The sequence below is a fragment of the Zea mays genome, chromosome 9 (genome assembly GCF_902167145.1).
Source record: "Zea mays cultivar B73 chromosome 9, Zm-B73-REFERENCE-NAM-5.0, whole genome shotgun sequence".
In the NCBI taxonomy this organism is placed as follows: domain Eukaryota; kingdom Viridiplantae; phylum Streptophyta; class Magnoliopsida; order Poales; family Poaceae; genus Zea; species Zea mays.
This window is the reverse complement of record NC_050104.1, coordinates 99493589-99504754: the sequence shown is the minus strand read 5'-3', so window position 1 is coordinate 99504754 and position 11166 is coordinate 99493589. Positions and strand designations below refer to the sequence as shown.

Genomic DNA, 11166 nt, shown 5'->3' with positions numbered 1-11166 from the left:
GCATGCAAAAAATGAATTTAAGTTGAAAACATTATTCAAACAAAAGAAATTTCATGCAAGGCTCTTCTTTAAATACTACTCCCTCCATCCAAAAATATAATTCAAGAATTTCGGTGATACTTATCTACTACTACGCATTGTGCAAGGGTAGCAGGTGAGCTTGGGGAGAGATGTAGTAGATGTGTTTCCTGTTATAGATGTAGGCATAAACATGCATGTGGTGTAGCGGTAACTACTGCTGGCATTTGCTTAGAGGTCATGAGTTCGAATCCCCTTGGGGCCATGTCTATTTTTTTAATTTTAGCTAGACGTCGGCTGTACGGGGAATGAGAATGGGAATAGGAATGAGCTTTGCGGGGATGGGAATGAGAATGATAGATATAGAATGGTGGCAGAACATGGGAATGGACTGTGCGCGGGAAGAAGGGAATCGGAAAGACAGAACAGTTGAACATAATAAAATAAGAAATTGAAAGATTTCGTTGAAATTGTTCGTTTGGAAATTTCCCGAAAAGCTAATTATAGGTTCTTCTCTCCATCGGAACAATAGGGCCGTTATGCTTATTACTAAACTTGTTGAAGAGATGAAATAGAACCAAGGTCTATCTTTTTGATCAGAGGTTAAATCGATCATCAGAAGAAGAATTAGGCCAAAAATTAGGATACATTCTGGGAAAATGAAACTTCCATGGAAGAGAAGCAAATGAAATGCTTTCATAAAAATTCTCGTAGAATCGAGAATGAAGTTTTCATTCTGTACATGCCAGATCATGAATTAGTAACTGCAGCCAATCTCCGAAAAGGGCGGGGAGAAGGGAATCGGAAAGACAGAACATGGAATAGTGGCAGAACAGGGAATGGCAGACTACTATTGCAGCCTTAATAAGTAGTAGAGATTATTGCTTGTATTTAATTGCTTATAGTTGAATTATCGCTTAAAAGTGTACAATAAGTAAAATCCTCGAGTGACCCAAAACCCACCCGAAACCCAACGGGTTTGGGTGCAGGTTTAGAATTACACCCTCGGTATGATCGCGGACGGGTTTTGCTCCACCCGACCCTTTGCCATCCCTAGATCTAACAAGCTATCATGCATTGACAATTGAATTGGACTGTACAATGGTGGCCATGGTGTACCTTGTAATTCTATAACCAATAGAAAAGCATCATCATATAGAAAGTCATCATAGTTGTTGTCCTCATGACAAAGGTTCCTCTTACAATGTTGCTCTTCTGGTTGTTCAATTTGTTGTGTTATGTTACGCATTTGCTTTGATGCTTCGCCAATTTTCTTCTGCAGCTGAGAAACCCAAAGCATCTTCTCCTTATGTTTCTCAACTTGTTGTTGGATGGCTTCAAGATTGTAAGGCCCAAAATTTGTATAAAAAATGATAATAATAATAATAAAATGAATATATGAAGAAATAAAATAGTAAATTCAGATATCTCAAATTATACTTGAGTGTTGAAAACTGAGGACTGAATTTTGAAAACCAAGAATTATTTTGGAAAAGAAGCAATAGAAAAGTTTTCTATTCAACTAAATAATTATGCATATCATTAAATAATGCACCATAAGCCTTTATTTACAGGAATATTTAATTTTGAAGTAACTTTTACTTCTTATCCTAAATTCAAAATACTACTTTTCTAAAAAGAAAGAAAATAATAGGAGTGTGTTTCATAGTTCTAACATCTATCAAATAAATAAAATAATTAAAATAAGTATACATCTAATGCATCATAGTTGATTTTGAGTATGTATTAAAGAATTGAATTCCTAAACTCTATCTTGTATTTGAATTTTAAATTTGTAAATCAAAAGGGGGATAGAAAATAGAGAAAAGAAAATACTAAAATAAATAAATAAATAAATAAAATTCCGCCATAATAGTAAGTTCACATTGTACTGTTAAAGGTGAGTTTAAATTCACAAATTGAGTGGAATTCAAATTTGAGATTTTAATTTGAAAGGGAGGAGAGAATAAAAGAAAATGTAAAAAAAGAAAAGGGGAAGAAAACCCTAGCTGGGCCGCTCTTCTCCTTTTCGGCCCACCATCTCCCCACTCCCGCGCGACCCAACTTCACTTGCCAGCCCAACTCTCTCAATCGTGCGCTTGACGCCGACGTGTGGGCCACGCCTGGCCGTCTCAGCCGTGCGCGGACACAGGTCTCTCTGTTTGTGGGCCCCTTCCGTCAGCGCTTTCTTCTCCCTCTCAGCAAGCTCGCGCGTAACCGAAGTCGAACCTGCCGCCAGGCATGTCACGGTCGTTGCGACCCTCCGGTTTGGCCGCTACCCAGGCGCTGTATAAATCCACGCCGCCAGGGGAGCCGCGTACTGCACTAGCCGTCGCGCCTCCCCAAAACCCCAGGTCATCGTTAACACCGGTAGAAAGAACGCGAGAGAGAGGAGAGAACTGCGGCCGCCATGGCTGATTCGCGGTCAAGCGTACGTCGAATCATCGGGGACCAGTCGGGGAGATTCGCCATGGCGCGAGGAACGTTTCTATGGCCGCGCCATAATGGGGTGTCCCTCGGGACGTCTTTAATTCCTCGCCGGAGATCTAGCACCGCCGCGGAACCACACTTTGTCGTGGCCGGGGCTGTTCGTGCGGCAATCAACGGTGAGATTCCTCCTGTCTGTTCCTTTGTGACCCGAAATTTGTTTTTACACAATAGTATTTGGGGTCCCTACTCGGGAGCGACCTCCGCACGATGGTTGCCCATGGCGCCGCTACGGCGGGTCACCGCGCCGTCCGATCGGGGATCTCGGGGAAGGAGAACGACTCCTGGCCGTCCGATCCCTATCGGGCGGTTGCGATTAGGCGCACTTATACCCCTTCGGTGGGATCACTTCGGATCGTTCGATCAGGATTCCATGACCCAGATTCAATCTCGTTTCATTAAACCACGGCCGTTGATTCTGGATTCAACCGTTGTGGGTGCATACCGGTTCGCGGTCTGTTTTTAACCTTAGATATCAGATCCAATGGTCGTGTTTGCGCCGCGGTTGGTCGGTCGATCGCTTTTGCTAAAGAGCCCTTGAACTTTACCAATATCAACTCGCGGTCCACTGCATGGTTAAGCCTGAGTCTTAGGAATGTTTCCGTTTTAGTCCCTAAACTTCTCGGTAATATTGCGCCCAGTCCAGGATCCTTAGTAAATTCAGAAATTAATATAGAAAATGAATTTTGAATATAAAAACAAATCCAAAGAATTGTTTAATTCATAGAAAATTCATATAATGTCCAAATTAGTTCATTCCAATTTCTATAATTATATAATATTATTGTTTATCACATAGTACCTCTGTTTTCGACATTAAGTCACATCAAAATTTATATTCTAATTAATCATGTATCAAATACATAAAACCTTCAGAAATTCATAACCCTTTCGTTTTAAATCCTAATTGACTCGTTCCAGTTGCGTTAGTCTCGTATAAATATTTACTATGCAATAACAACATTTACTATACCATGTCTTATTCTTTTATAATTAGATCTTTATTTAACTTATGTTGGTTAGTTTGGTTAATATACTCACCATTATAATCTACTAAAATATGATCTAAGGTCAATTTATAATGTGGATTAAAGTGTAGATAGTTATTTAGAGAATAACCTCTCAAATGATTTATATTAACCAATTTATGATATAGTTTGATATTTTAATCACATGAAGCCTCTATAAAATCATAGCTCCTTAACCATGACTCCGATTTTAGTGGTTCTCGTTCCCACGATCTCATAGCCACGCGTAGATCATGATTATGCAGTTTGTTCTTATGTATGGTGTGATGTTAATTTTGTCTACACCATGTTTGTTTGTATTGCTACGACTAGCAGTGCGGTCACGAGGATCTGAAGAATCACCCTGGTAACTGGAATCTCAAGTGTCAGGCAAGTTGTGCCCTTGATCACTTATTTTTTCTCAGCCATGTTCTTAATATTCATAATGATCTGCATAGGTTAATTTTGATGGGAACCAATAGGTTACCCCAGTTTTGGCAATCTTTATACCTTATTGCCACTGAATATTTTTGGGTAGTACTTGCTATTGCTTATTGTGGTTTGGGTATGGAGGTACACTATTCATGATTACACTTTTATTATTTGTTTATTATTATTGTTCATGTTAAGATCATTATGTTAATGGGAACATGGAGCGACCACCCGGGAAAACAGTGCTACCACAAGGGTAGTATGGAATGCACTTGGCTGATTAACTAGGAAAGCTAGTGGATGACTTTCTTACCCAAAAGGGGCAAGGGCAGTAGGGGAGTGGTCAGTGTAGGGAAGTCCTTGGGTTGATTTTGCTGCGATGACGGTCAGGCGAGGGATTCCTGCACTGGAGCTTCCTATAAACTGTAGCGGGATTTCTGAAGCTAGTGGAACTTTGTAAAGGCCTCGTAGTGTTACCCTGCCTCGCCTCCTCGGTAGAGGTGTATGGGATTGGCCGTCTCTTGGCAGATGGGTAACATGACTTGTGGGTAAAGATGTGCAACCTCTGCAGAGTGTAAAACTGGTATACTAGCCGTGCTCACGGTCATGAGCAGCTCGGACCCTCACATGATTAATCTATGGAATTAAAACTCAATTTGTCATTTGCATCGCATTTGGGATTATTTTATTATTACTTTTATTTACTAAGGTTTGGTATTTACTTATACTTAGTAATTGCTAATAAAATTTTGACCAACTTATAAAAGTAATTCTCAGCTTCAGCCTTTATTTTGTTGATCAGCCTTACACTTCACATGAACTCCCACCTTTGGTGAGTTCATGCACATGATTCCCCACAACTTGTTGAGCTATGATCGTATGTGAGCTCACTCTTGTTGTCTCACACCCCCATAGGAAAAGAACGGGTGGTCGAAGAGGAGCCGCCTAACACTGAGGCTTTCGACTTGATCTAGGTGGCGTCTCCTAGTCAGCTTTGTGGCGCCAGGGAATAATATATAGTTCGCTTTATTTTATCATTTATTTTTGTAAGACTTCCGCTATGTAATAAGTACATTTATGATATTTATGACATTTATCTCTATGCACTCTGTTATTATATGTGTTGTCTTTTCTGGCACATATATGAGATGCACCTGACTTTGTTCCTTAAATCCGGGTGTGACAAAGATTTTGAATCTCCTGGTCAAGACCGCCCTAACCATTCCATGGTGGGGAGTCGACTGCCTTCCTCTTTTGGCTTCGTGCTTCGCGAAGAAGTGTATAGTCAACTTGATTCTAGTCTATAGGAGCAAGAACAGAACCAACATCTATAGACTTCTTCAGAGGCATAACGAAGGTGCTATTGCTGTTGTGGATTCACTAGAGGTGGGCGTCAATGTTGGTCACTCGTCTTTGATACCCAAAAAATATAAAAAACAAGGTAACACAAATAAATCAATCTTCTACTCCACCTTTTAATTAACTCTTCTCAGAGAGATTAATTAAAGGAGAAGATAAAAAAAGGTTAGATAAAGATGACAAGCATGAAATATGTAAGACATAAAGGTAAAACAAGCAACTCATCTTGGTTGGACATTACTTTACTCCATTTTTTATTATATGACTGATGATTATAATGATACCTTCGGCTTTTACAAGCAACAATACACAGGTAAGGAGAGAAAACAGCTTCATAGGCGGAGCGTGTCAGTCCTTCTCGGCCAAAAACCATCCCCTATGAATGGCACTATTCCTCTATTTATAGTCGTGAGTACAGCTTCATAAAAATTACAATCATGCTCTCAAACCTATACATATGAGGTACATAGTTAACCAAGGGCACTGTCATCCTTTTCCTCTGTAGCCTTGCTAAACAAGTCTTGAGGATTTCATCCTACTCTTGCCAGCTCCTTTATCACGCGCGTATAACACCGATTTGATACTTGTAGCTTCATCTTTGTGAGTGTGACTGTTGGTCATCATCTCCAAACAAAGGTTCCCTTCGACATTTACCCTATTACTGAAAGTCGCCTAGAGGGGGGGTGAATAGGGCGAATCTGAAATTTAACAACTTAATCACAACTACAAGCCGGGTTAGCGTTAGAAATAAGAACGAGTCCGAGAGAGGGTGTAAAACAAATCGTGAGCGAATAAAGAGTGTGACACGAGGATTTGTTTTACCGAGGTTCGGTTTTCGCAAACCTACTCCCCGTTGAGGTGGTCACAAAGACCGGGTCTCTTTCAACCCTTTCCCTCTCGCAAATGGTCCCTCGGACCGAGTGAGCTTCTCTTCTCAATCAAACGGGAACAAACTTCCCCGCAAGGACCACCAGACAATTGGTGTCTCTTGCCTTGGTTACAATTGAGTTGTTTGCAAGAAAGAATCAAAGAAGGAAGCAATCCAAGCGCAAGAGCTCAAAAGAACACAACAAATCTCTCTCTCTCTAATCACTAGAGCTTTGTGTGGAGTTGGGAGAGAATTTGATCTATTTGGTTGTGTCTAGAATTGAATGCTAGATCTCTTGTAAGTAGTTGGAAGGTGGAAAACTTTGGATGACTTGAATGTGGGGTTGGTTGGGGTATTTATAGCCCCAACCACCAAACTAGCTGTTTGTTGGAGGCTGCTGTCGCATGGCGCACCGGACAGTCTGGTGCGCCACCGGACACTGTCCGATGCCCCAGCCACGTCACCAGGCCGTTGGGTTCCGACCGTTGGAGTTCTGACTTGTGGGCCCACCTGGCTGTCCGGTGGTGCACCGGACATGCCCTGTAGGCTGTTCGGTGTGCCACCCGCGCGTGCTCTGCTCCTCTGCGCGTGCAGGCGCGCATTTAATGCGTTGCAGTCAACCGTTGCGCGCAAAGTAGCTGTTGCTCCGCTGTTACACCGGACAGTCTGGTGTGCACCGGACACTGTCCGGTGAATCACCGGACTGTCCGGTGAATTTTAGCGGAGCGGATTCCCGAAGCTGGCGAGTTCAGAGTCGCTCTCCCTTGGGGCACCGGACACTGTCCGGTGGTGCACCGGACAGTCTGGTGAATTATAGCGAAGCGCCTCTGAAAATTCCCGAAGGTGTTGAGTTCAGCTTGAAGTCCCCTGGTGCATCGGACACTTGTCCGGTGGTGCACCAGACACTGTCCGATGGCACACCGGACAGTCCGGTGCGCCAGACCAGGGCACACTTCGGTTGTCCCTTGCTCTCTTTGTTTGAACCCTTTTCTTGGTCTTTTTATTGGCTTAGTGTGGATCTTTGGCACCTGTATAACTTATAGACTAGAGCAAACTAGTTAGTCCAATTATTTGTGTTGGGCAATTCAACCACCAAAATCAATTAGGAAATAGGTGTAAGCCTAATTCCCTTTCAATTACACTTCAAACAAACTCAGAAATAATTTATTAATTAATGTTTTGAGGACCTTCAGCTAAAGAGGGCCTCCAACAGCATAGAGTAAGGAACAACTAGAAGAATAGATTGATGCAGATGATGCAGAGCGTTATCAGAGCCTTATTGTGTAGAACGTGCTTAGTCCACAAATGGAGAAGGCAGAGCATAATCAACCACATACATTGTTTCGAATAAAGTGTGTCATTAAGGAGCATTTGTGTCGTTTGATCATTGATGAAGGTAGCTCCAACAATTTGGTTAGCAGCGATATGGTGGAGAAGCTTGCACTTACAACCAAACTGCTCCCACATCCATGTCAGATTGTAAGGCCCAAAATGTGTATAAGAAAAAATATTAATAATAATAAAATAAATATATGAAGAGATGAAATAGTAAATTTAGAAATCTCGAATTAAACTTGAGTATCGAGAATCGAGAACTAAATTTGAAAAAAACAAGAATTATTTTAGAAAAGAAGTAATAGAAAAGTTTTCTACTCAACTAAATGATTATGCATTACCTTAAATGGTGCACCATAAGCATTTAGTTACATGAATATTTAATTTTGAAGTAACTTTAAACTCATACCCCTTAATCAAAATACCATTTTCCTAAAAAGAAAGGAACCATATGAGTGTGTCTCATATTTCAAACATTTATCAAACAAATAAATCAATTAAAATAAAAATATATCTAGTGCTCCATAATTGTTTGTGAGTATGTATTAAGTTTGAATTCTTAAACTATATCCTAGATTGGAATTGGAATTTTGTAATGTAAAAAGAAATTTATTAAAGTCCAAAGTAGAATTTTAAAGTCTAAAAGAAATCCTAGAATTTAGAAAAGAGAAATGATATGAAAATATAAATAATATATATATATATATCATTTCAAAAGTGGTACTTTTAATTTCACAATATAATGTGAGGAATAAATTTGGCATAAGGTTTGAATTTAAATTTGAATTTAAAGTTGAAAGAAAGAAAAGGAAAAGAAATAACCAAAAGAAAAGAAAAGAGAAGCTGTGCGCTGGGCCAGATTCTTCTCAGCTCGGCCCACTTTCCCTTTATACCCACGCGGCCCAGGAACCCTTTCCCCACACGTTGTCACCCCGACAGGTGGGACCCCTAGGTCAGTCATCTATCGCATGCGGACTCGCGTCGCCTCACTGACTCATGGGACCTCCCTGTCATACTAGTCACGACTCCCTGTTCCTCCATCTCGCGCGCGCCCCACGCTGCGGGATTATCGCTGACGTGGTGGGCCCGCGTCGTTTACGCCCCCTTCACGGCCGCACCTCACCAGGGGGTCGAATTGCCAGAGAGTGCCTTCCTTCCCCGATATGCGAGGCGGCGGCGGAACCAAACAGATTTCCGCGCTTCCTGCGGTCGTGGTCATTGCTTCGGTCGTAACCCTCGTGGAGCCATATAACCATCCCTCCCAACATCCTCCACCTAAACCCAGTCACACGCGAACCCGAGCCGTGGTGCACACTTCCAATTTTAGCGTGAGGCGGGTGATCCGGCGGGGCACCACCGCAGTATCACACGTGGACCACCATTGGGGTCTAATCGAGCGATCTCGGAGATTTCCCCAAGTCCACTGGTGGTATGCGTGTGCTTATCGAGCTCAATCGACGGTCGAAACTTGATGAATTGCTCGCCGGAGGTGTCGTGTCGCCGTGTGACCGCCATGGACGTGGGCACTGATCATCGTCGCGCCTTCCTCGGGTATGTGCCTCCGATCGCGTTTGCCACATTCCGTATTACGCGTACCTCTCACCGATTAAGTTTTGGCCGCTGTATCGTGCCTTGGTGAGAGTTCGGCCATGGCGCCGTCGCGGCGAGTCGTCGAGCCGCCTGAACAATAGCTCAAGGTTGTAGCGCGTCGTCAACCGTCGATCTAGTGGCGGACGGTGGCGATTAGATCACGGGAGTGCCGCGCCTCGCCCATAGATTTAGGATCGGACGATAACCACTCAACCCGCGTGGTGTATCGCGTCGGGTAATCCAAAGCGTCCGCTACGGATAAGGTGTATAGGATTAAATGTGAACACTTTAAAACTTGGCCATTGGATCGCGATCAGACGGTCACGGGACGATTCCAAAAACATTAAATCTGCACTGTTGATATTGGATCCTACGGCTACGTAGCTTACCGTTTCATGGGGCGCACATTCTAATCTGGGTCGTGCGCTCCATATCCGACGGCCCAGATCCGTAGATACCCCTTCGTCGGGCGCTTTTCCTTATGAGTCCCTGGATTTTGGGGAAACCAACCCACAGTCCTTGCGCCTGGAATCAGAGTCTTAGGAAATCTTCTGTGTTCACCCCTGAGTTTCTATTTATTTGGTGCGCAGTCTAGCCAATAGTAAAGTCTGAGAAACTCATTTCTAAAATGATTATTAATGTAAAATAATTACTAGAACTTGCATAATTCCTAGAAAATTCATATTAGGTCCAAATTGGTCCATTCCAGTTCCTATAATTTTGTATTAATATTGTCTATAAATATGTAATACTGCTTTAACATGAAAATTGTATTAAAATTGATCTCTTAATTAATCTTATGCGAGACACATAAAACCTTCAGAAATTCATAACTCATAATCCGTAACTCCGATTTGATCCGTTCAAGTTGCGTTAGTTTCGTATAAATATTTATTACGCAGTAGCAACATTGATTATATGATACCCCGTACTTTTATATTAGGTAACTAATTTGACTAATCTATGTTTTTCTGGATTAGCTTATTTTAATATTAATATAGTATTATGATCTTATGGTTATAATTTGGTTAGATGATCTTTAATCAAATAATGACTTAGATTAAAGTTGAGAAAATTATTTATAGAATAACCTCTCCTATGATTTATACTAACCAGTTTATAATATAGTTTAATATTTTAAATCACATAGATCTTTTATAAATCACAACTCCTTAATGGTAACTCCGATTTTAGTGATTCTTGAGTCTACGCTCTCGTAGCAACGCGTAGATTATTATTATTTAGTTTGTACTTATGTTTGATGTGATGTTAATTTTATCTATACCATGTTTGTTTGTATTGATACTACTGGCAATGAGGTCGCGAGGATTTGAAGAATCATCCTGGTACCTAGAATCTCAAGTGTCAGGCAAGTTGTGCCCTTGATCACTTTTGTTTACCCAATAAAGTTCTTTATTATCACTTACTCATGCACAGGCTTAATTTTGAAGGGACCTAATAGGTCACCCTAGTCTGTTTATCTTGTTCCCTTGTTTACCCCTGAATCATTTGGGTAGTTTTTGCTATTGCTCTATATGGTTTTGGGATTAATACTACATTATGTCCATGTTCCAATTATTATGTTATTTTATTTATGTTCATGTCAAGATCATTATCTTTAATTAGAACATGGAACTTAACTTGAGAAACACGTTCCATCACAAGGGTGGAATGGGACACCCTTGGCTAACTAATTAGGAAAGCTAGTGGAAGACTACCTTACCCGAAAGGGGCAAGGGCAGTAGGGGAGTTGCATGCAAGGAGGTTCTCGGGTTGATTTTGCTGCGATGGCGGTTAGACGGGGGATTCTTGCAAGTGCTCTTCCCATAAACTGTAGCGGGTTTTCGGAAGCCAGTGGAACTTTGTAAAGGCCTCGTAGTGGATCCCTAGCCATTCACCTCGGTAGTGTCTAAGGGCCTTGCAAACCCTGGCGACATGGGATACACGACTTGTGGGTACAGGGTACAACCTCTACAGAGTGTAAAACTGGTATACTAGCCGTGCTCGCGGTCATGAGCAGCTCAGGACTCTCGCATGATTAAATTATGGAACCTAAACTCAATTTGGCAT

At 41.7% G+C, this 11166-nt stretch overlaps 1 long non-coding RNA gene across 1 annotated transcript; it reads left to right on the top strand.

The window, feature by feature from the left end:
* Positions 1-2246: 2246 nt before the first annotated feature.
* LOC118473370 (uncharacterized) lies at positions 2247-8338 on the top strand. The gene is made up of 2 exons (XR_004852711.1): positions 2247-2624; positions 3849-8338. It is a non-coding gene; the product is annotated as an uncharacterized lncRNA (long non-coding RNA).
* The last annotated feature ends 2828 nt before the right edge of the window (positions 8339-11166 follow it).